The following is a 23,591-nucleotide window of genomic DNA, read 5'->3' as shown; positions in this document are numbered from 1 at the left end:
GTTGAATAGCAAAGCCGGACCTAACATAGTCTCGAGAGACATCTTTCTCAGGGCCCATTACCTTAGGAGCCTCAAAAAATATGATCTATTATATATACATATATTTTATCTTGAGCTTTTGTGCTAAGTGGTCTAGGAAAAAAATATTCAGCTCTTCTATATATTTTTTTAGTTAATCCACATATGTAATATTCTGTCAATGTAATTAACAAATTAAAATATGAAATTCTTTTCAGCTAGTTTTAAATTAAACGTTTCAACTTTCAATCATCTCATCTCTCGCCTCTCGATCTCCGAACATTACAAATTTACAATCAGTGAATGTGATTATGTTTTACAAATTGTGGATGATAGTCAGACTCGGACAACGAAGGACAGAACTCAAAAGGTCATAATAATTTGCAATCAATTAGTATTTTGCTTTGTATTTTATAGGTATTAATGAAGAAGACTTTTGATTAAGAAAAATTAATCGTACTATGTGAGGGAGCCCAATTTTAAAACTTCGACTTAGGTCTACGAAAACTCAGGTACGACCTTGTTGAATAGATAGAGAGCCAGATGGGATGGAGATGGTAGAATAACACTTTTGACTTGCTAATGAAAACTTGATTAAGTTTTTCTAACTGTGCTTATATAGATTTTCAAGTTAGAGTACTAACAATGGAATAATATATAAGAATAATATAAACACAAAAAATAATTTGCTAACTTAGACATTAATGTGGTTTGGACCTCACGTTCTATTCCACCACTTCCCCCGTGCTGCTCTATAGGTGCTTGCATCCGTCGGCTTATCCCTTGGCACGGTTGGTGCTTGGCAAAAAATGTCATCCTGAACGGTCCCTTTGAACCAAATGTCTGGCACCGGGGGCTGCCCCCGTGCCGCTCTATAGGTACATGCGCCCGTCGGCTTGTCCCTTGGCATGGTTGGTAAAAAATGTCACCCTGAATGGCCCCTTTGAACCAAATGTCTGGCACCGGGGGCTGCCCCTGTGCCGCTCTATAGGTCCATGCGCCCGTCGGCTTGTCCCTTGGCATGGTTGGTGGTTGACAGAAAATATCATCCTGAACAGCCCCTTTGAACCAAATGTCTGGCACCGGGGGCTGCCCCCGTGCCACTCTATAGGTGCATGCGCCCGTCGGCTTGTCCCTTGGCATGGTTGGTGGTTGGAAGAAAATGTCACCTTGAACGGCCCCTTTGAGCCAAATGTCTGGCACCGGGGGCTACCCCGTGCCACTCTATTGGTCCATGCGGCCGTCGGCTTGTCCCTTGGCATGGTTGGTGGTTGGCAAAAAATATCACCCTGAACGACCCCTTTGAACCATATGTCTGGCACCGGGGGTTGCCCCCGTGCCACTCTATAGATATGCGAGTTTCGTCGCCTCGTCCCTTCGCAAGGTTGGTTGTTGACAAAAAATGTCAACCTGAATGACCCCTTTGAGCCATATGCCTGGCACCGGGGGTTGCCCCCGTGCCACTCTTTAGATATGCGGGTCCCGTCAGCTTCGTCCCTTCGTAAGGTTGGTCTATGACCAAAAATGTCCCGACATCTAGGGTTGCCCTCGTGTCGGTTGGTCTATGGTTGTGTGTGCATTCGGCTTGTCCCTCCGTAAGGTTGGTCAATCTCGAGTGGCCCCTTCGAACCAACCATATGTTTGGCACCGGGGGCTGCCCCCGTGCCGCGCCATGGTTACGTGTGCCGTCAGCTTGTTCCTCTGTTTGGTTGGTGCCCCTCCCGGGTTGCTTCTCGTTTCATGCTCGGCGATGCTTTAGCTTGGATTGCTCTTGACCCCTTTTGCTCTCGTATTTGTCGAGTGTGTCTGGGCGATGTGCATCAGGCTAAATGTTCGCGACGGCACGTGAGTTGTTGTGTACTTCGATGCTTTGATGGGCACCTTGCCATCACGCGGCCAATTGTATCGCCTCTGAATCCTTTCATCTTTGGCTTGCTCACGCTATTTTTTCGTGGGTTGCGGGTGTTGCTTGTGCTATGTGCTGGCTTCCAAAGGAAAATGAGCACTTTCAGACATAACTTTCCTTCCGATCGCCTTATGGAGTTTGGAGTGAAAATGCGTTTAATTCGTGTTCTCTTAGCGGATGTTGTCCTTGACTCATCCCGTCGGGGTCTTTTGACCACGTGATCTCTCGAATGCTCTCGGGTGTCGTTTATGCGATTCTCGCTTTGCCCTCGGGCTCGGGCGTTGAAACCGGTTGGTCCCTTAGGTAAAAGTTAAGCCCCTTCGCACTTTGGCTCGCCTCATGGCCAGCTATCGTCGTGATGGGCTCTATTTTCGGAAGATATGTTGCCTGGTTGATCCTGCCAGTAGCCATATACTTGTCTCAAAGATTAAGCCATGCATGTGTAAGTATGAATTGATTTAGATTGTGAAACTGTGAATGGATCATTAAATCAGTTATAGTTTATTTGATGGTATGCCCCTAATCGGATAACTGTAGTAATTCTAGAGCTAATCAGTTATTTATTTTTCATAGGTCACTTGACAATGGAGAAAGGAGAATGAACTCTTGACTTCTTTATACAATAAAATTTATTTATTTATTTTTATATATAAATGATGATGCTCCAACAACATTAAAAATTTTCTATAAATATATGTTTTTTATTAAAAGAGAAATGAAAAACTAGAAAGTTTTATCCAAAAAGAGAGTTGGGGGCTCTACTTGCTGTTTTATTTTGTGCTCATTTAGTGTTTTGAGTGAAGAGTAGGTATTTCTATACCTTTTTAATTGTTGCCAACACCGGGTAACACCTATTCCAAATCTTTAATTAGCCAGTGGTCATTAGCCAGCTTTTATTTAAGAACCATTACATCTAGAGTCATGACAATGAGAAGGAGAAGAGAGAATTGATAAGGAGAAGAGAGACTTCATGGAGCAGCATTACTTTCTTGTTTTGATTTTCTTTTTCATTTCTCTACTTAATCACTCATTAGGTGAATGAAACTTGAAATTCCCATTTTAATGAAATGGTCGTTGGATTGTCTAGAAAGGATAGAGGGAGGGGGTGAAAAGCCATATCGTTCCAAGGTTTGTTACACAACAAAAAAAAAAAACAAATAACAAAAATAAAGATGTAAACCGATCAATACTAAGGGACTTAACATGGTTCAAGTCCCCTTGAACTCCTACTCTATAATCTATGATCTTTTAGATAGATTGCTCTTCAAATGCACTACTATTTTTCTCTTTCTCGATCAATAACTAGAGATGGAGAAATTTTTTGCAATATCCTTTTACAAAGATTGGAAAAATTAAGGGTGACAATTTCTAATCCGACACGAAAACATGATCCAAATCGAATACAAAAAAATCAAGTTAGGATTAAATCTTATTAGGTTCGAGTCGAGTTCAGATTGATTTGATTAGCAAGATTAATAAACGGATCAGGTTCGGATCAACCTAAAATGACCCGATTACAACCCACGAACCCGTTTATAAATTTTTTCAGGTCAGATTCAAGTCGGATTCTAGTTAAGTTCGGGTTAAAATAAATATATTTTAATAAAATGGGTCTTTTCGGGTCGAGTTCGGGTTGAGTTCAGGTTAAGATGAATATGTTTTTTATAAATGGGTTATTTCGGATAAGGTTGGGTTCGGGTTGGATTTAGGTTGTGGGTCATTTCAGGTCAAGTTCGAGTCAAATACAAATAAACAGGTTTGGTTCAGGTCAAATAATTTGACCCAAAATATTAATCAAGTCGGGTTTAGATTTTAATATTCTAATCTGTCAACCCACCAACCTGAATCCGTCAACCCGAACCTAACTTAAATTGTCACCCATAGGAAAAATTGAGCACAAGATATTACAACAAAGAAGAGCTTTGTAGAGCACAATTGAGAAGAACACTTATAGCACACAACATTGAGTTTCCAAGTTCTCTCCCTTGTCTTCATGAGCTACCATAATCCCATATATATAGTCACAACTTAAAGTTGAATTCGTCCTTTGGAATCAACCTTTCGTGTTGATCAATTGACTACTCAATTGACTACTCAATTGGTCAGTTGATTTTAATAACTAACAATCACTTTAGTCAACTAATTTGGACCATTAATTGATTGTTTAGCTCGTACATTTAGTAGGTATCTTGATCGTCATCTTCTGAAATGTCAACTTTATTAGTTTTTTGGCTTATTGCAATTGAATATCAGTTCTTTAGACCAATTGATTGATGGCTCAGTAATAGACTCAAACATACAATATGCGTTATTCGTTTCTAAGTTGACTTCTCGCTCAACTAATTCATCAGTCCACTGAATTCCTAGATCAATTGACAGTAGTCCAACTTCAACTACTTTTAGGACTGAGTCGTCACCTCAGTATAATTCCTTTCCTCCTCAATCACTCAAACTCTTCATCATAGAATTTACCTTCATGCCAAGCGGCTCGCTAAGCCTATGGGACTTCGTTATGCCAAGAAGTTCCTTCCCTTCGGGATTTTATTTATTAATCTAAAAATTCTGCATGAGTTGAATAGCAGAGCCGGACCTAGCATAGTCTCGAGAGACATCTATCTCAAAGCCCATTATCTTAGGGGTCCCAAAAAATACGATCTATTATATATACGTATATTTTATCTTGAGCTTTTGTGTTAAGTGGTATAGGAAAAAAGTATATAGCTATTCTACATATTTTTTTTAGTTAGCCCACATATGTAATATTCTGTCAATGTAATTAACAAATTAAAATATGAAATTCTTTTCAGCTAGTTTTAAATTAAACGTTTCAACTTTCAACCATCTTGTCTCTCGCCTCTCGGTCTCCGAACATTGCAAATTTGCAATCAGCGAATGTGATCATGTTTTACAAATTGTGGATGACCGTCATACTCGGACAACAAAGAGCAGAACTCAAAAGGTCATAATAATTTGCAATCAATTAGTATTTTTCTTTGTATTTTATAGGTATTAATGAAGAAGACTTTTGATTAAGAAAAATTAATCGTACTATGTGAAGGAGCCCAATTTTGAAACTTCGACTCAGGCCTACGAAAACTCAAGTACGGCCCTGCAAGTATCCAGTCAGCCTTGACCTACTTGACTCTCCTTCACAATCTCCCCACATGAACAATCGCACCTGCAATCTTCATGTGTTGTCTACACGTATTGTCAAACATCGAAATCCAAACATCAAGACTCAAGCTTGACCCAATTCAAGCTCAGTCAACCATGTCAACCTTGACCTAGGGAATATTGCACCAACACTTATTACAAGTGACGTTTACCGATACCAAAGTATATAACTCCTTATGTGAGGAACCGTAATGACTTCAAGTCTAAGGACTATTCATACTAATAGTCACTATAAAAATGTTTATGACACTCTTATAATGATCTATGGAACATCTCATAACAGGTCAATTCAGTACATATTCTCTAATATACACCCATGTGTCAACTTGATATCTCATATTCATGACTTGTAAGATTATGTCATCAGTTGACTTATATGCTAGTCTCAACGCATTAATATTGTCCTTGTATATTAATACTTGACTAGGAATAATTAAAAGTTGTGTCTATATATATCTACAAGCCTTACTATCAATTCAATCAATTGATATGATGTAGACTAGAACCTACTACCCTAGAACATTATTATACTTATTCATTTAGCACAGTTCCGAAGTAAATATAATAATCATTACCTTTTATTAATAAAATATAATACAATATGTATACTTATTCATTTAGCACAGTTCCGAAGTAAATATAATAATCATTACCTTTTATTAATAAAATATAATACAATATGTTTTAAGTCAATCAACTCTTGATTGGCTCATAGGCTTATACTAACATTCTCCTTATGTCACTAGTGTCAATCATCATGCTTCTGTAAGTACCCTGTGGTAGTTTTGATGTGGTCAACCAAGTTAAGTTAGGTCATGTATATTTGATCCTTGTGTCTAAGTATGCAGGAACTTAGGAACACAAGAAGTTGAGCGGAAAACACAGCTAGTGAGAAGGATGACACGGGAAGAGAGTCAATGGGCTCGATGTATCCAAGGGACGAGGTGCTGCGGAAGAGTACACCGGCGGATGAGAAGGATGCGCGTGGTAGTCTGAGGGATGAGAAGCTTGGGAGGAAGACTGCTTAAGGAGAAGGATGGAGTTAGGTTTGAGTGATCTCAACTCCAGTTAGCCGGAACATCACCCACGTGAAGAGATCAGCAAAGGAGCTGATCTGCCATATGGAAGGCGTCTTATATGGCTTGGAAGGTACCTTCAATGAATAGTGAGAAGGCGGCTTCCAAGCTTTTGAAGGTGTCTTCCAGTGACCGTTAGCAAAGATAAAGTTTTATCTTTTCACGGATAAAACTTGCCATGTTAGAGGTGCCTTCCTATTGAAGGCGCCTTCCAGCCTCGGATAGAATTTTTCAAGGGTTATAAAAAGACTCATGGAGCTAGGAAATAGAACACAACTTAAACTACAACTCTTATACTCTTTCCTAGTCTATTTCTTGAGCTGTCAACATCTATAAGAGGCTTCTCTGTCTGTAATGAAGGAGATCTTCTAGTGCCTTTTGCTATCTTAGATTAACAACCATCTAGGCAATTCACCCCTCTCTTGCCAGCCCCACTATTCTAACAAGTGGTATTAGAGCTAAAACGCTTTAGAAAGGACTCGTCGCCACTGAAGCAATGAAACGATGGCCGGTGCAAGCATTTATCCACCGAAGTTCGAGGGAGATTTCGCGCAATAGAAACTCCGGATGAAGGTATTTTAAAAATGGACTTTGAAATTATTTTAATTATGAATTATGATTTTGTAGCCCCCAAGGACCAACATGGAGCTGAAAAATAAGAGTACTTATGGACAAAGAAAGAACAAGCTGATTTCGTAGCGAAAGGTAAAGCAGAGTTCCATCTGCTCAACGTTCTTCTGCCCCAAGAGGTCAATCACATCAACAACTATGACTCCACCAAAGAGCTCTGGGATAAATTCCTAGAACTCCACGAAGGTACTTCGGAAGTAAAGTTAGCAAGACGGTACATCCTACGAACCCAGCTAACGAACCTTCGGATGAACAATGGAGAAAAGGTAGCGCAACTCTAAGCATGAATCAAAGACCTTATCACTCAGCTCAATAATCTTGGAGAATCGATAATGAACTGAGATTCAATTTGGTACGCGTTCAACGCCTTTCCGAGGACTCTAGAATGGTCATCTTTAGTAGATGCAAACTACATCTCTAAGGAGTTCGAGATAAGTACACTAGAGAATTTGTTTTTACTTTTGAACTTCATGAAACTCGATGTGTAGGTCCTAAAGAAACTGAAAAGTTGAACAACAATCTTGTCTTGAAACCCAAGAAGGAAGATCCAGATTCTGAAACATCAATCGATGAAGTTGAAGCGATCCTAACGGTAAGAAAATTCAATAAATTTATTAAATCTAATAAATTTAAGACGTAGGCTAAGAAACAATCTTGATGCAAAAGGAAGACCCGGTGTTACAACTGCAACGAAGGACACATCAAGGGTGACTGCCCTAAACTGAAGAACAAGGGCAAAAAATCAACAAAATCGAAGCTCAAAATCCTGAAAGTGACATGGGATGAAATGTCGTCATTAGAATATGAAGTTGAAGAATGCGTCGGACTAGCCCTATTGGCAGACCATCAAAGAGAAGAGGAAAGCAGTTCAAAAATGAGTATCGATGAAGGGGGAGGATCCTTAGGAGAAAGTTGTGATAAAGGGGAAGCATTAGAACACGAGAAAAGTGAGATACATGCAGTATCTCCCAAGCAATCTTTCAATTTTATTAAAATACTTTCAAAGAATATAGTACAACTAGAAAAAAATGCTAAGAAAAAAAATGCCCTTAGCCCATTCATGCCCCTTAGAAATGATGATAATTTAAAAATAGAAAATGAATATTTGAAAATACAAATAAAAATTGAAAAATAACCATGCATGTTCAAATGATTTTAAATTTAGAAATTGTAGTAGAATCAACTGGTATATAAGAAATCACCAACGACAAATTAGGAAAATCCCTAGAAACTATGTAGCTCTAAAATTTTTAATAAATTTAGTAGGAAGAAATCTATATTGATTTCCAAAATCTCTTTTAGATTAAATTCTATTTTTTTAATTATTAGGATAAAAATTATCTCAATTAGAAAAATATTTTTTTATTTTTCTGTTCGTATTTCGAGCTAAAAAATTTGTACTTTAAAATTTAAAATTATTTTATAGACTTAAATTTTTAAAATTTTATTTTTCTATGATGAAATATAATATTATCTGTAAAAAGAATATTTTTGAGTTTTTATCGTTAAGCTATTTTCTGTGAATTTATTAACAAAAATGATACTATGAAAATTAGAAATATTTTTCTGGTGTCTTTTTTATAACTTTTATTTTTTTTGTAATGAAACATGATATTCTCTATCATTACAAATATTTTTAAAATTTTTTGTATAATGTCTGAATTATTATAAATTATTTTCTAAAAATATAATTGTTAATATTAAAAATTTAAGAAAATAGAAATTTTGAAAATTTTATTTTCTATTGTTAAACAATGTGTTTTACATATCTAAGAAAAATAGTAGAATTTTTAGAATTGAAAAACTATTTTTAAAGATTTATTTTCAAAAATTAGATTCTATACTGAAATAATTTATTTCTTTTCAAATATAAAGTATTTCTTCGTGTGAATTTTTATAGGATCTAACATTGTTTGGTTGAGGTTGGAAATTTTTTTAGGATTTTTTAAAAAATAAAAAGTAATTTCTAAAATTAGTTTTTGTCAACATAGACCATTAATTATTAAAAATATAACATGTTTACAAATTAATTCTGAAAAAATATTAAATTACTGATAATCGTTGTTATGTACCCCTAGAAAAATTCCTCAAAATTTTCTAATAGTTTACTTTATTTTTCCAAATTATTTAACTATTAGTGTACTTTTTCTAAATTTTTTTTGGATATGATTAAAGAGGGAGGAATATGTAAAAGTTAAAAGTTAAGGGGGATTAAGGATTAAGGAGTTAGGAATTTTTTTTACTTATCATTGTAAAATTCTTAACTTAGTTATTTTATTGAATTGCAACTATTTACATAATAAAGTTATTACTTCTTGTTTAACTCTAACTTTAACTTGGGTTGATGCACATCTAAAAGGAAGAGATTATAAGTACCTCGTGGTAGTTTTGATGTGGTAAACCAAATTAAGTTAGGTCCTGTGTATTTGATCCTTGTGTCTAAGTGTGCAGGAGTTTAGGAATATAAGGAGTCGAGCGGAAGACGCAACTAGTGAGAAGGATGACATGGGAAGGGAGTTGACGAGCTCGGTTCATCCAAGGGATGATGTACTATGGAAGAGTACACCGGCAGATGAGAAGGACGCACGCGGTGGTCTGAGGGACGAGAAGTGGGGAGGAAGGCTGCTCAAGGAGAAGGTTAGAGTTGGGTTCGGGTGAGTTCAACTCCGATTAGCCGGAGCATCACCCACGTGAAGAGATCAGCCAAGGAGCTAATCTACCATATAGAAGGCGCCTTCCATGGCTTGGAAGGTGCCTTCGATGAACAGTGTGAAGGAGCCTTCCAAGCTATTGAAGACGCTTTCCAGTGACTATTAGTGAAGATAAAATTTTATCTACGCATGGATAATACTTGCCATGTTGGAGGCACCTTACAACCTATTGAAGGCGCCTTCCAACCTTAAATAGAATTTTCTAGGGGCTATAAAAAGAGACCCTTCGAGCTAGAAAATAGAACACAACTTAAATTACAACTCTTGTACTTTTTCTTAGTCTATTTCTTGAGATGTCAATGTCTGTAAGAGGCTTATGTGCCTGCAACAAGGAGATTTCTAGTGTCTTTCACTGCCTTGGATTATCAACCATCTAGGCAATTCACCCCCTCTTGCTGGCCTTATTGTTCCAACAGCTTCCTCTTGTCAAGCCTTGGTCAAAGGATCTGCAATGTTAGCATTAGTCAGTACTCTGCATATCCTCACATCTCCTCTATCGATGATATCTTGAATGAGATGGAATCCTTGTAGTATATGTTTGGATCGCTAATGAGAGCAAGGTTCCTTAGCCTGTGTAATAGCCTTATTATTATCACAATAGAGGTTTATTCGGTCTGCTATACTAGGAACTACACGAAGCTCTGAAATAAATTTCTTGATCCAAATAGCCTCTTTTGCTACATCTAAAGTAATGTACTTGGCCTTTGTTGTAGAATTTGCAACTATGTATTGCTTTGAACTCTTCCACCTCACAACACCACCATTTAAGGAAAATACATACCCTGACTATAATCTAGAATCATCCTTATCTGTTTGGAAGATGACATTGCTATAACCCTTTACAGTGAGCACATCATTACCTCCAAATATCAAGAAATATTCTTTTATTCTTCTCAAGTATTTAAGAATATTCTTGGCTGCTATCTAGTGACATTCACCAAGATTTGACTGGTATCTACTCGTCATGCTTAATACATACGAGACATCAGGGTGAGTACATAGCGTGGTGTACATGATAGATCTTATAGCAGATGTATAAGGAATCTGATCCATGTGGTCACTTTTTCCCCTAGAAGAGGGGCATTGATCCTTCGAAAGGCTCATACCATGTGACATCGACAAGAATCCCTTCTTGAAATTCTGCATTACAAAATAATTAAACACCTTGTCAATATATATACTCTGACTTAGACCAAGTAATCTCTTAGATCTATCTCTATAGATCTTGATACCTAAAATATAAGTTGCTTCACCTAAGTCCTTCATTGAGGAACAATTTCTAAGCCAATTCTTCACAGACTACGGTGTAGGGATATTATTTCCAATGAGAAGTATATCATCTACATACAAGATGAGAAAGATAACTGTGCTCCCACTAACCTTTTTGTATACATAAGGTTCATCTTCATTCTTTATGAAACCAAACATTTTGATTGCATTATCGAATCGAAGATTCTAGCTTCTCGAAGATTGCCTTAATCCATAAATGGACCTTTGTAATTTACAAACCATTCCAGCATCCTTTGGATCTACAAAATCCTTAGGTTGTGTTATGTACACATCCTCGAGTAAATTCCCATTAAGAAATATAGTTTTGACATCCATCTGCCAGATCTCATAATCATAGTAAGCTGTAATAGCAAGCATGATCCAAATAGACTTAAGCATCACAACTGGTGAAAAGATTTCATCATAGTCTATACCATGTATTTGCTTGAATCCTTTTACTGCCAATTGCCCCTTATAGGTATGCATATGATCATCCATGTCAGTCTTTCTCTTAAAGACCTACTTACACCAAATGAGTTTGATCCTTTCAGGTGGATCAAGCAAATTTCATACTTGGTTAGTGTACATGGATTCCATTTTGGACCTCATGGTCTCTAGTCATTTCTGAGAATTTGGGCTCATTACAACTTCTTAATAGGATATAGTTTCATTGAGATCAACAAGCATTACATCATCATGGTCAGACAAGAGAAAAGAATATCTCTCAGGTTGGCAACGTATCCTATTAGATTTGCGTATAGCTTGTTTTACTCGAACAGGTTGTTGCTCCACAACTTCTTGAGGTGTAACAGATTCATGATCGATCAAGGCCTTAGTTCTAGTTTGTGTATCTCAATTTTTTTCAAGATTGACTTTACCTCCACTAATTCTTCTAGAAATAAAATCCCTTTCTAGAAAAATACTAGTTCTGGCAACAAACACTTTTCCTAGTGTGGGATTATAAAAGTAATATCCCTTCATTTCCTTGGGATATCCTATAAAATAGCACTTATTTGATTTGAGTCCTAGTTTATCTGAAACTTGACGTTGAACGTAAGCCTTACAACTCCAAATCTTCATAAAAGACATCTGTGACTCTTCCCAGTCCATATAGTATATGATATCTTTATGATGGCTTTAGACGGAACATGGTTAATTGTGAAAGCAGTCATCTCTAGAGCAAATCCCCAAAAGGAAGAAGGAAGATCTGTCTAACTTATCATTGACTATATCATATCTAATAAGGTACAATTTCTTTTTTTTTGATACACCATTCCACTGGAGTGACTTTAGGTATGATCCCAAACTCAACAACATGGTCACGAAACTCTTGGCTAAGGTTTCCCCACCTTGATCTGATCGAAGTGTCTTAATACACTTACCAAGTTGGTTTTATAATTCATTCTTAAATTCTTTAAACTTGTTAAAGGGTTCAAACTTGTGTTTCATGAGATACACATAGTCATATCTACTAAAATCATCAGTAAAAGTAATAAAGTATTAATAGCCTCCTCTAGCTGCTTAAAAGGGTCACAAACATCAGTATGTATGAGTAATGACAAATCATTAGCTCTTTCACTATGTCCACTAAAAGGAATCTTTGTTATCTTGTCTAGTAGACAAGATTCACATTCCTTATATGATTTGATCCGGCGGTAAGAACAGGGGACTCCCGTTCTGGGGGGTCAACGCCACGTGGAAGTCAAAGGGCTAGGTGGCCGACCGGATAAGGGTGGGTCGACCGCCAGGACGGCCCACCGGTGGCTAAATGATGGCAAAAGGTGCCCCGGCTGGAGTCGGGGTTCCGACGCTCGCTGAACAGGATCATAGGGCCGAGCGGATGGCGCGTTCGGGCGAAGACATAAGGTAGCATACTGCGAACAGTCCCCACATAGCACATTATCGAGGATCTCCCAAGCATACTAGTGCATATGGAGGGCCGGACGTGATGTGAGTGTCGGCCGGCCGGACGCCCCGGCATGGAGTAGGGAGAGAAGGACAAGGAACATCTTTTGACAGCTGTCATGCTCTAGGACTAGGCCGTACTCCAAATCTTATGACAGGGGGTTCCGCTGTCCCATCGAAGACGTGCTCGGACTGTAGCAGTATGGGGTCAGGTAAGCTCACTGACAGGCCTTTACTGGGGTATGGGCTGAGGACACGTGTACACCTCAGTATGTGTGCACCCGCTTCTCCATAGCCCTATATAAAGGCTCTTATCCTTCGCCGGAGGTACGCATTCTACGATTCTTGGAGCCACTTTCTTGTTGAGCTTTGCCTGACTTGAGCGTCGGAGGGTCGCCGCCGGGAACCCCTTCCCGGCCCGACTTCTGTGCAGGTTCGCCGGAGGACCGTACAACCGGTCGGACATCCACGTTAGTGACTTGGGGAGCACCACGTGCCCAGCGTCCGTTGATTCAGCTTTCGGACAAGATCAATTTGACGCCGTCTGTGGGAACGCTCCTGCATCCGATCGGAAGCAATGGACGAAGCTGGACGACAGCACTCGGTGATGCTCTCCACAGAGGAGCTCGATGCTTTGATCGAAACAAGAGCCGCCAAGCTTATGGAACAGAGACTAAAGTCACAAGCCGAGCGGGCGGAGCAGCAAGCAACATCAGCATCAGGCGGCCGAGCGGAAGCACCGCAGGCCACAGTTTCATTCCATCGGGCCCTATTCCGCACTCCTGAAGCCGCAACAACTAATCGTGATCGAGGATCTTCTTCGGATGAAATGCCAAGACGAGACAACAAAAAAGGGAAAGCCCCCCGAGCGGACGCCTCTCCCGAGCGGATCAACCGTCAATTTTCAGAGGCTATTCTACGAGACCCCCTGCCCAAGCATTATGTGCCTCCAACGATCGGTGAATACAACGGAACCACCAATCCGGATGATCATTTAGGTAAGTTCGACAACACGACTACTCTTCATCAGTACACAGATGGAGTGAAGTGTCGAGTTTTTCTTACCACCCTCTCGGGATCGGCTCAACAGTGGTTTCGGAGACTGCTGGACGGATCTATCTCAAGTTTCAAAGACTTCCGAACGGCTTTCCTCCACCACTTTGCAAGTAGTCGGCGCTATCAAAAAACTAGTGTTAGTCTATTTTCCATCAAACAAGAAGCCCGCGAATCGCTCCGAGCCTACATCCAGCGCTTCAACAGAGTGGCCATGGATATTCCAACGGCCACCTCGGAGACCATGATGAATGCCTTCACACAAGGCCTCGTAGATGGGGATTTCTTCCGATCGCTCATTCGGAAGCCGCCCCGAAACTACGACCACATGCTACACCGGGCCAACGAATACATCAACGTGGAAGAAGCCCAAGCGGCCCGGAAAAAAGAAACTCCAACTGAGCGGACTCCCTCTGCCGAGCGAAAGCAGCACGCCGCTCATCAGCCACCCAGAGGACCGAGGGCCGAAGCAATCCGCTCCCCCCATGCTAGGTCCCACGTGCAAGAGGTAGCTGCCGCTCGGCCCAAGCCAAAGAAGAAATGGACCCCAATGTTCTGCTCCTTCCACCGGACGGATACGCACAACACAAGGGATTGTCGAAGTCTTCTCTTGATCGCTCATCCCGTTCCCCGGAGTGGCGGTCGTCGATCGCCATCAGCCGACATGTGACAGAGGCCTCGTGAAGCCGATCGGACGCAAGTTGACAGGCGACAACAACAAACTCCCGAGCGGCATCGCTCTCCGAGGCGGGAGAATCTCCGGATGTCTAGAGAACGACCCCGACCGTCCGCTCGGGAAGAAGAAAATAGAAGTAATACTTCCCGAGGCGAGATCAACATTATTGCTGGCGGGCCGACCGGAGGCGACTCTAACCGAGCAAGGAAGGCGAGCGTCCGGCAGCTCCAGATCAGTGGACCCGAAATCAGTTTCGAGCCCAGGGACTTGGAAGGAGTTGAAGTCCCCCACGACGACGCTCTTCTCATCAAAGCGGTAATAGCCAATTACACTATTCATCGTATTTTTATTGACACAGGAAGCTCGGTCAATATCATATTCAAAAAGGCATTCGATCAACTGCAAATTGATCGAGCCGAGCTGCTGCCCATGACAACCCCCCTTTACGGGTTTACGGGCAATGAAGTTCAGCCGGTCGGACAGATCCGGCTGGCCATATCGCTGGGAGAGGAGCCGCTCAGAAGGACGCGTACTGCAAACTTCGTCGTGGTGGATTCTCCGTCGGCATACAACGTCATATTGGGGCGACCAGCTCTCAGTGAATTCCGAGCGGCCGTTTCCACCTTCCACCAGAAGATCAAGTTCCCCGTCGAGGACAAAGTGGGAGAAGTACGAGAGGATCAACTGGTAGCTCGGCGATGTTACGTCGAGATGGTCCGAGCAGAAGCCAATGCCGCTCGGAAAACGCCCCGGATCGAGGTGAACGCTATCACTGAAAAGCCACCCTCTTTGATTTATGAAGAAAAAGAGGAAGTACAAATTCACCCGACCCGATCGGAGGCCACGACATTCATCGCGTCCGATCTGGAGGCGAACCAGAAGGAGGAAGTGATCCAATGCCTCCAGAGAAACCATGATGTCTTCGTCTGGGCGACGCATGAGCTGCCCGGAATTTCACCAAGTATAGCGCAGCATGAGCTCCATGTCCGACCGGATGCTCGGCCGGTGAAGCAGAGAAAGAGGGATTTCAGCGCCGAACAGAATGTCATCATCCGAGGGGAGGTGGAGAAACTCCTGGAGGCCGGCCACATACGCGAGGTCCAATTCCCGAGCTGGTTGGCGAACGTGGTGCTTGTCTCCAAGCCCGGCAATAAGTGGAGAGTGTGCATCGATTTCCGGGATCTTAACAAGGCATGCCCAAAGGATTTTTATCCCCTGCCCCGGATCGATCAACTGGTGGACTCTACGGCCGGCTGCGAGTTGATATGCATGCTCGACGCTTATCAAGGATATCATCAGGTGCCGCTCGCCCGGGAAGATCAAGAAAAAGTAAGCTTCGTTACGGCCGACGGCACCTACTGCTATAATGTGATGCCGTTCAGACTAAAGAACGCGGGAGTCACTTACCAACGCTTGATGAACAAAGTGTTCAAGGAGCAGATCGGGCGAAATCTGGAAGTATACGTGGACGACATTCTCATCAAATCCGTCCGAGCGGCCGATCTCTTTGAAGACATGGAGGAGACTTTCCGAACGCTAAAAAGGTATGGAGTTAAACTAAATCCCCTGAAGTGTCTGTTCGGAGTAAAAGGAGGGCGTTTCATGGGTTACATAGTGATCGAGCGGGGTATCGAAGCAAATCCCAGCACGGTGAAAGCCTTACAAGATATGCCGCCTCCAAGAAATCTGAGGGAAGTGCAGCGCTTGACCGGTCGGATAACAGCATTGTCTAGATTCATCTCGAAGACCGCCGATCGGAGCCTTCCATTTTTCAAAATCTTGCGCAAGGCCAGCAAGTTTCACTCGGACGAAGAATGCGATCGGGCGTTCAAAGATCTGAAGACATATTTGAATTCTCTTCCGGTACTAGCCAAGCCAGCTGCGGGTGAGCCACTTTGTATCTACTTATCTTCAACTGAACAAGCCGTCGGCTCGGCATTAGTAAGGGCGAGCGGAGAAGAGCCTGTATATTTTTTGAGTCATATTTTAAAGGATGCTGAATCTCGCTACACTGGTCTCGAGAAACTGACTTTCACTTTGGTCCTCGCCGCTCGGCGCCTCCGTCCTTATTTCTTGGCTCATACTATCATCGTCCGGACGAATAGCCCATTGGGAAGAGTGCTGTTGAATCCCGAAGCGTCCGGACGGCTCATTAAATGGACGACGGAGTTGAGCGAATTCGACATCCAATACCAGCCCCGGTCGGCGATAAAGGCGCAATCCTTGGCGGATTTTGTCACCGAAGTACAAAGGCCAGAACCCGAAGCCATGTGGAAGATATTTGTGGACGGATCGGCCGCTCAGCTCGGGAGCGGTATTGGTGTATTGTTGCTTTCTCCCCAAGAAGAAAAGATGCATCTATCCGTCCGGCTTGATTATAGAGCTACGAATAATGAAGCAGAGTATGAAGCCCTTATAGCCGGTGATCCTGTCCGAAAGTTGAATCAACGGACGCTGGGCACGTGGCGCTCCCCGAGGTACTGACGTGGATCTCCAACCGGTCGTACGGTCCTCCGGCGAACCTGCACAGAAGTCGGGCCAGGAAGGGGTTCCCGGCGGCGACCCTCCGACGCTCAAGTCAAGCAAAGCTCAACAAGAAAGTGGCTCCAGGAATCGTAGAATGCGTATCTCCGTCGAAGGATGAGAGCCTTTATATAGGGCTGTGGAGAAGCGGGTGCACACATACCGAGGTGCACACGTGTCTTCAGCCCATACCTGAGTAAAGGCCTGTCAGTGAGCTTACCTGATCCCATACTGCTACAGTCCAAGCACGTCTTCGATGGGACATCGGAACCCCTGGTCGTAAGATTTGGAGTATGGCCGAATTATAGAGCATGCCCGCTGTCAGAAGATGTCCCTTGTCCTTTTCTCCTTACTCCCTGCCGGGCGTCCGACCGGCCAGCATTCGACTTACGTCCGGCCGGTCATATATAGTGGTCTACTTGGGAGATTCTTGATAACGTATTCTGTGGAGACTATTAGCAGTATGCTACCTTACGTCTCTGGCCAAGCGTGACATCCGCTCGGCCCTGCGATCTTGTTTAATGAGCGTCGGAACCCCGACTCCTGCCGGGGCGCCTTTTGTCATCAGTCAGACACCGGTCGACCGGTCAGCCGATCGGTCCACCCTTATCTTGGACTTCCGGTCGGGCCATCCTTATCCGGTCGGCCACCTGGCCTTTTGACTTCCACGTGGCATTGACTCCCCAGAACGGGGGTCCCCTGTTCTTACTACCGGATCACTTGCCTCCCCTTCAAGTCTAGTCGAAGGAGGCGATTAGTCCGACTGACTGGACTGCTGGCCTAGCCGAGCGGCTCCTTCAGGCACTCCTCCTCCGCTCGGCTTTCCGCAGGGATGGTCGTAAGGTTAGTCAACAGCAACCTTCCTTGAATCTCCTTGTAATCTACGCTAATCTTCGACAATAAGGCTGAGCATGCGCTCATTAAATACCTCGAATGGTTGAATAACATGTGGCGTACTGTCGTCATCGTACGACGGCAGCGTGGTGCTTTGATGGGATCGAGGCAGTTCGAAACGGACGGCGCGATGTGCGCTTTGATTCCCGTGACCTGGATCCAACGGTGGAGGTCGTCCGCCCTCCGCCCTATAAAACCTTCGCTTTCTCCTCCGTCGCTTCACTTCTTCTCTCGCGTGCCCTGGTTATCCCTCGCGTTCTAGAGCTCCGACGATCGTGTTCTCCTGTTTCCGGCGATCCCCGGTGTCTCCCTTCGATCTTCCTTATTTTTCGTAAGGTTCTCCTCTTTCCTTTCTTGTTTCCGGTGCTTTCCTTACGTTTCTTTCTCCAGTTTTTGCTCCCGGGGTACTGTTCCGGTGCCCTCTTCTTGTTTTTGTCTTTTTGTCGTCTTTCCTGGTTTCATCCGCTCGGCCAATGGCTAGTTCTTCTCATCCTGAAGACCAGTCCCTCGGCCCATGGTACACCACCATGCAGTCCCAATTCGACCAGCGTGATTTTGATGTTCTGACAGACAATTTTGACATCCCTGGTGATTTTGAACTTCTTTTAGCCGGTCCCTCCGCTCGGCCACACAGGTCGCCGCGCGGAGCTTTCTGTGTCTTCCGCGATCAGTTTACTGCTGGTCTGCGTTTCCCTGTACATTCTTTCATTATAGATGTTTGTAACTTTTTCGGTGTTCCGCTCGTCAGTCTAGTACCCAACACTTTTCGCCTTCTCTGTGGTGTTGTTGTTTTGTTCAAAATCCACAGCATCCCCCTCCGACCGGACGTCTTTTTTTATTTTTATTACCCCAAGCAGTCCGAGCCGGGCACCTTCATGTTCCAAGCTCGGCCCGGCCTAGTCTTCTTTAACAAACTGCCTTCTTCCAATAAATATTGGAAGGAGTATTTTTTCTATATCCGTATGCCCGATCAGGCCAACTTCCCAACCAAGTGGCGGGTCAATCTACCCCCCACTCCCGAGCTGAAGAAATTCAAGACCCAACCGGACTACCTCTACGCGGCTAATATGCTAGCCGGTCTGCGGCTCGACATCAATAAGCTTCTTCATGAAGGAGTGATGTACATCTTCGGTCTGAGTCCCATGCGGACTCCCCTTCCGAGCAGCTTCGGTAAGAATTTGACTTGGGCATATACTTTGATTGCTAACTGATTTCTCTTCTTTTCTATGCAGCGGACATTGTCATGGAGTCGGTAATGGCCGACATTCTGAAGAGAAAGGCGGCGGCGGCGCTCGAAGCCGCTGCAGCCAAGGAAATGGAGACGCTCGGGATCCAACCGGTCGGCTCGCACGAAGAAGAGAGCGGGACACATGCTGGGGAGTCGGCCGCTCAGGCTTCTCTCCCAGAGCCAGCGGCTGGGACAACCCTCAGCCAGGAGCCCTCCGCTCGGGGTGACGGCTCAGCTCCAGAAGAAGAGCAGGCTCATCCGAAAAGGCGCCGAGTGGAGACTCCAGTCCGCTCAGCCACATCTGCGGTTCAACCGTCTGCCCGAGCCACTGCAAGTGCTCGCGGAAAAGCTCCAGAGGTCGAAGCTATCTCGTCCGATCGGACTCCTTCGGAATGGGACGAGCCGGAGGCCCCTATTGAGGTTGTTCCGGTCAGCACCATTCTGCCCCATCAACCAGTTGGGCGATCAACCATTCACTCTCAGTTTTCGACGCCGGCCTCTGATCCTCTTCCGGAAGCCGGTCGGACGACCCAAGGTCATGGCCGTACAATACGAGTCAGTCTTCATCTTCCCACGGAAGAACTGCTGCCAGAGGCTGACCAACCAACAGCGCCCGAGCATACCATCACTTTGAAAGGTCCACTAGCTGAGATGTGGGCCGACGCTCGGGCACGCGTCGCGCTAATCCCCCTCTGAAATTTGGCCAATAGCCATATGCAGCAGGCCACGGGGGTAAGTTTATTTTCTCTTTTTTGTTTTGTATGCATTCCTTCCGATCGGCTAATAACAACTTCTTATTTCTTTTGTCAGAGATGGGTGGAGGAGATTGCTGTCTCCAACCGCCTGGCCTTGGTAGATGAAGAACTAAGGCAACTGAAGGCGGCCGTCGGTCCGTCCGGCTCTAAAGGCCCCTCCTATTCTGAGCTGCAAAAGGAGCTGAAGAAAGCTCAAGATTTGTTGGCGGCCGAGCAGAAAAAGACGGCCGATCAGGCCCATGCCTTGGCCGAGTCCGAGCGACAAGTCAAGTCGCTCGACACAAAAATAACCTTGGCCACCACTCGAAAAAACACGGCCATTTCCGACTTGGAGAAGAAGAACGTGGAGGCTCGGGGCCTGGAGCTGAAGGTAAAGGAGCTGACGGAGCAGCTTGATAGAGAGAGGGCTGGCCGTTCGACCGACGCGGACAAGCTTCAAAATCTGAAGGATTCCCTTACTGCGTCCTAGGCGGCCCTCAAAGAATATCAAGAAGCCGAGCCGAGCCGGGTCGCCGCCCTAAGACAGAATTACATCCGCTCGCCCAAATTCTCAGAGAAAGTCTGCGAGCGAATGTACACGGCCTTTGACCTGGCTATGACCGCCACCCTCAAGCATTTGAAGTCTAAGGGTCTTCTTCCGGACTCCACCACTATCCCGCCCGGCGATCAAGTGGCGCTCCTGGACAACATTCCCAAGGATCTTTACGATTATATAGAGTAGATATTTTTATATGTAACTCGGCCGCTCGGCCAAAAACGATCCTTTTTTGTACTTAGGCCACTCGGCCTAAAGTTTTATTTTTAATGCAAGGCTTTCCTTTCACGTACTTTGTCTTTTTGCTAGTCCATGTGTGTGTTGTCCGCTCGTCTATTATCACACTTCTAGTATCCGAAAAGGATTTTTACGAAGTATTTGGCGTGACCCTTCCGCTCGGCTAAATATGTAATACTTCGAATACATAACATTCCGCTTTGATAGCAGAGATCATTCGCTAGATGCTGCTGAAGGACCTTTGGGTACTAAGCTGAGCGGAACGCAGAGACGGTCGAACAATATTGACGACGAGTTCCTTGGACACTCGCATCCTTTTTATTGCCCTCATCCGCTCGGATGATTTATAGACGCCGGCTCGTCTCTCGATATTTAACGTCGGAGCTCGACGGTCTTCCGCTCGGATGAATTATAGACGTCGGCTCGTCTCTCGATATTTAACGTCGGAGCTCGACGGTCTTCCGCTCGGATGATTTATAGACGTCGGCTCGTCTCTCGATATTTAACGTCGGAGCTCGACGGTCTCCCGCTCGGATGATTTATAGACGCCGGCTCGTCTCTCGATATTTAACGTCGGAGCTCGACAGTCTTCCGCTCGGATGATTTATAGACGCCGGCTCATCTCTCGATATTTAACGTCGGAGCTCGACGGTCTTCCGCTCGGATGATTTATAGACGCCGGCTCGTCTCTCGATATTTAACGTCGGAGCTCGACGGTCTTCCGCTCGGATGATTTATAGACGCCGGCTCGTCTCTCGATATTTAACATCGGAGCTCGACGGTCTTCCGCTCGGATGATTTATAGACGCCGGCTCGTCTCTCGATATTTAACGTCGGAGCTCGACGGTCTTCCGCTCGGATGATTTATAGACGCCGGCTCGTCTCTCGATATTTAACGTCGGAGCTCGACGGTCTTCCGCTCGGATGATTTATAGACGCCGACTCGTCTCTCGATATTTAACGTCGGAGCTCGACGGTCTTCCGCTCGGATGGTTTATAGACGTCGGCTCGTCTCTCAATATTTAACGTCGGAGCTCGACGGTCTTCCGCTCGGATGGTTTATAGACGCCGGCTCGTCTCTCGATATTTAACGTCGGAGCTCGACGGTCTTCCGCTCGAATGATTTATAGACGCCGGCTCGTCTCTCGATATTTAACGTCGGAGCTCGACGGTCTTCCGCTCGGATGATTTATAGATGCCGTCTCGTCTCTCGATATTTAACGTCGGAGCTCGACGGTCTTCCGCTCGGATGATTTATAGATGCCGGCTCGTCTCTCGATATTTAACGTCGGAGCTTGACGACCTTAAAGGCTAACTTTAACACAGCCGCTCGGCGAACACATTAGCCATCCTTTGAATCATTTTTTGCTTCCTGCATTACAAGGACATGGGCGACCAAAATATACACAAAAATGAGTTACATCAGTGCACCTTTCACCCAGCTCGATAAGGCTGGAGATGATTCGCGTTCCACGGTCGGTCCAGCTGTCGCCCGTTTGTATCCTCCAAATAATAAGCGCCCGAGCGGAGCTTTTCGATAACCTTGTCCAGCTTGCCGACGTCGCCGACCGGCTTGAGTTTCTTCCAGACAAGGTCACCGACCTGGAATGATCTGGGGATTACGCGCCGGTTGTAGTTTTGCTTCATCCGTTGGCGGTACGCCATCATCCGGACGAACGCCTTGGCTCGCTCCTCATCCACTAAATCCAGCTCTATGTTCCTCCGCTCGGCGTTGCCATTATCATAATTCTGGATCCGGACGGACTCGACGCCGACTTCGACAGGAATCACCGCTTCACCGCCGTATACCAGATGGAAAGGCGTGACGCCCGTTCCTTCCTTTGGAGTCGTTCGGATGGCCCATAGGTCGCCCGACACTTCGTCTACCCAGCTTCCTCCCAAATGGTCGAGCCGAACGCGCAGAATACGAAGAATTTCCCGATTGGCTACTTCGGCTTGACCGTTGCTCTGGGGATAGGCCACAAACGTGAAGCGTTGCTCGATGCCATAGCTTTTGCACCAATCTTCAAGCAACTTCCCTGTGAATTGCCGCCCGTTGTCGGAAACAAGTCAGCGAGGAATGCCGAACCGGCAGATGATGTGTTGCTAGATGAACTTTTTGACCATCTGCTCGATGATCTTGGCTAGCGGCTCGGCCTCCACCCACTTGGAAAAATAATCGACTGCCACCAGTAAAAATTTCCGCTGCCCGGTCTCCATTGGAAATGGGCCAACAATATCCATTCCCCACTGATCGAACGGGCAGGCGACCGTGGATGCCTTCATCTCCTCCGCCGGTCGGTGGGAGAAGTTATGATACTTTTGGCAAGAAAGGCACGTCGACACGGTCCGAGCGGCGTCTACCTGTAAGGTTGGCCAGAAGTATCCGGCCAGCAGGATCTTCTTAGACAGCGATCGCCCGCCCGGATGCCCTCCGCATGATCCTTGATGTACTTCTTGGAGTATGTAAGCTGAGTCTTCCGAGCTCACGCATTTCAACAGCGGTCGAGAGAAAGCCTTCTTGTAGAGTTGATCGCCGATGAGTGTGAACCGACCGGCTCTCCTTCTTAACAGCTGGGCTTCATTCCGATTGGACGGTGTGGCGCCCGAGAGCAAAAACTCCATGATGGGTGTCCTCCAGTCGCTCGGAAACGTGAGGTCTTCTATCCGGTCAATGTGCGCCACCAAAGATACTTGTTCAATTGGCTACTGGATGGCGACCGGCGTTATTGAGCTTGCAAGTTTTGCTAACTCATCGGCCGCTTGATTCTCTACTCGGGGTATCTTTTGAATAATTACCTCTCGGAAGTCGGCCTTGAGTTTTTCAAAGGCTTCGGCATAGAGTTTGAGCCGAGCGTTGTTAATCTCAAAGGTACCTGTGAGCTGTTGAGCGGCCAACTGAGAGTCTGAATGTAGCATCACCCATCCGGCCCCTACATGTCGGGCGGCCTGTAAGCCGGCTATAAGGGCTTCATACTCTGCCTCATTATTCGTAGCTCTA

Source organism: Zingiber officinale, chromosome 4B, assembly GCF_018446385.1.
Source record: "Zingiber officinale cultivar Zhangliang chromosome 4B, Zo_v1.1, whole genome shotgun sequence".
NCBI classification, from domain to species: domain Eukaryota; kingdom Viridiplantae; phylum Streptophyta; class Magnoliopsida; order Zingiberales; family Zingiberaceae; genus Zingiber; species Zingiber officinale.
The sequence above is the reverse complement of the archived record's forward strand: the minus strand, read 5'-3'. Positions refer to the sequence as shown.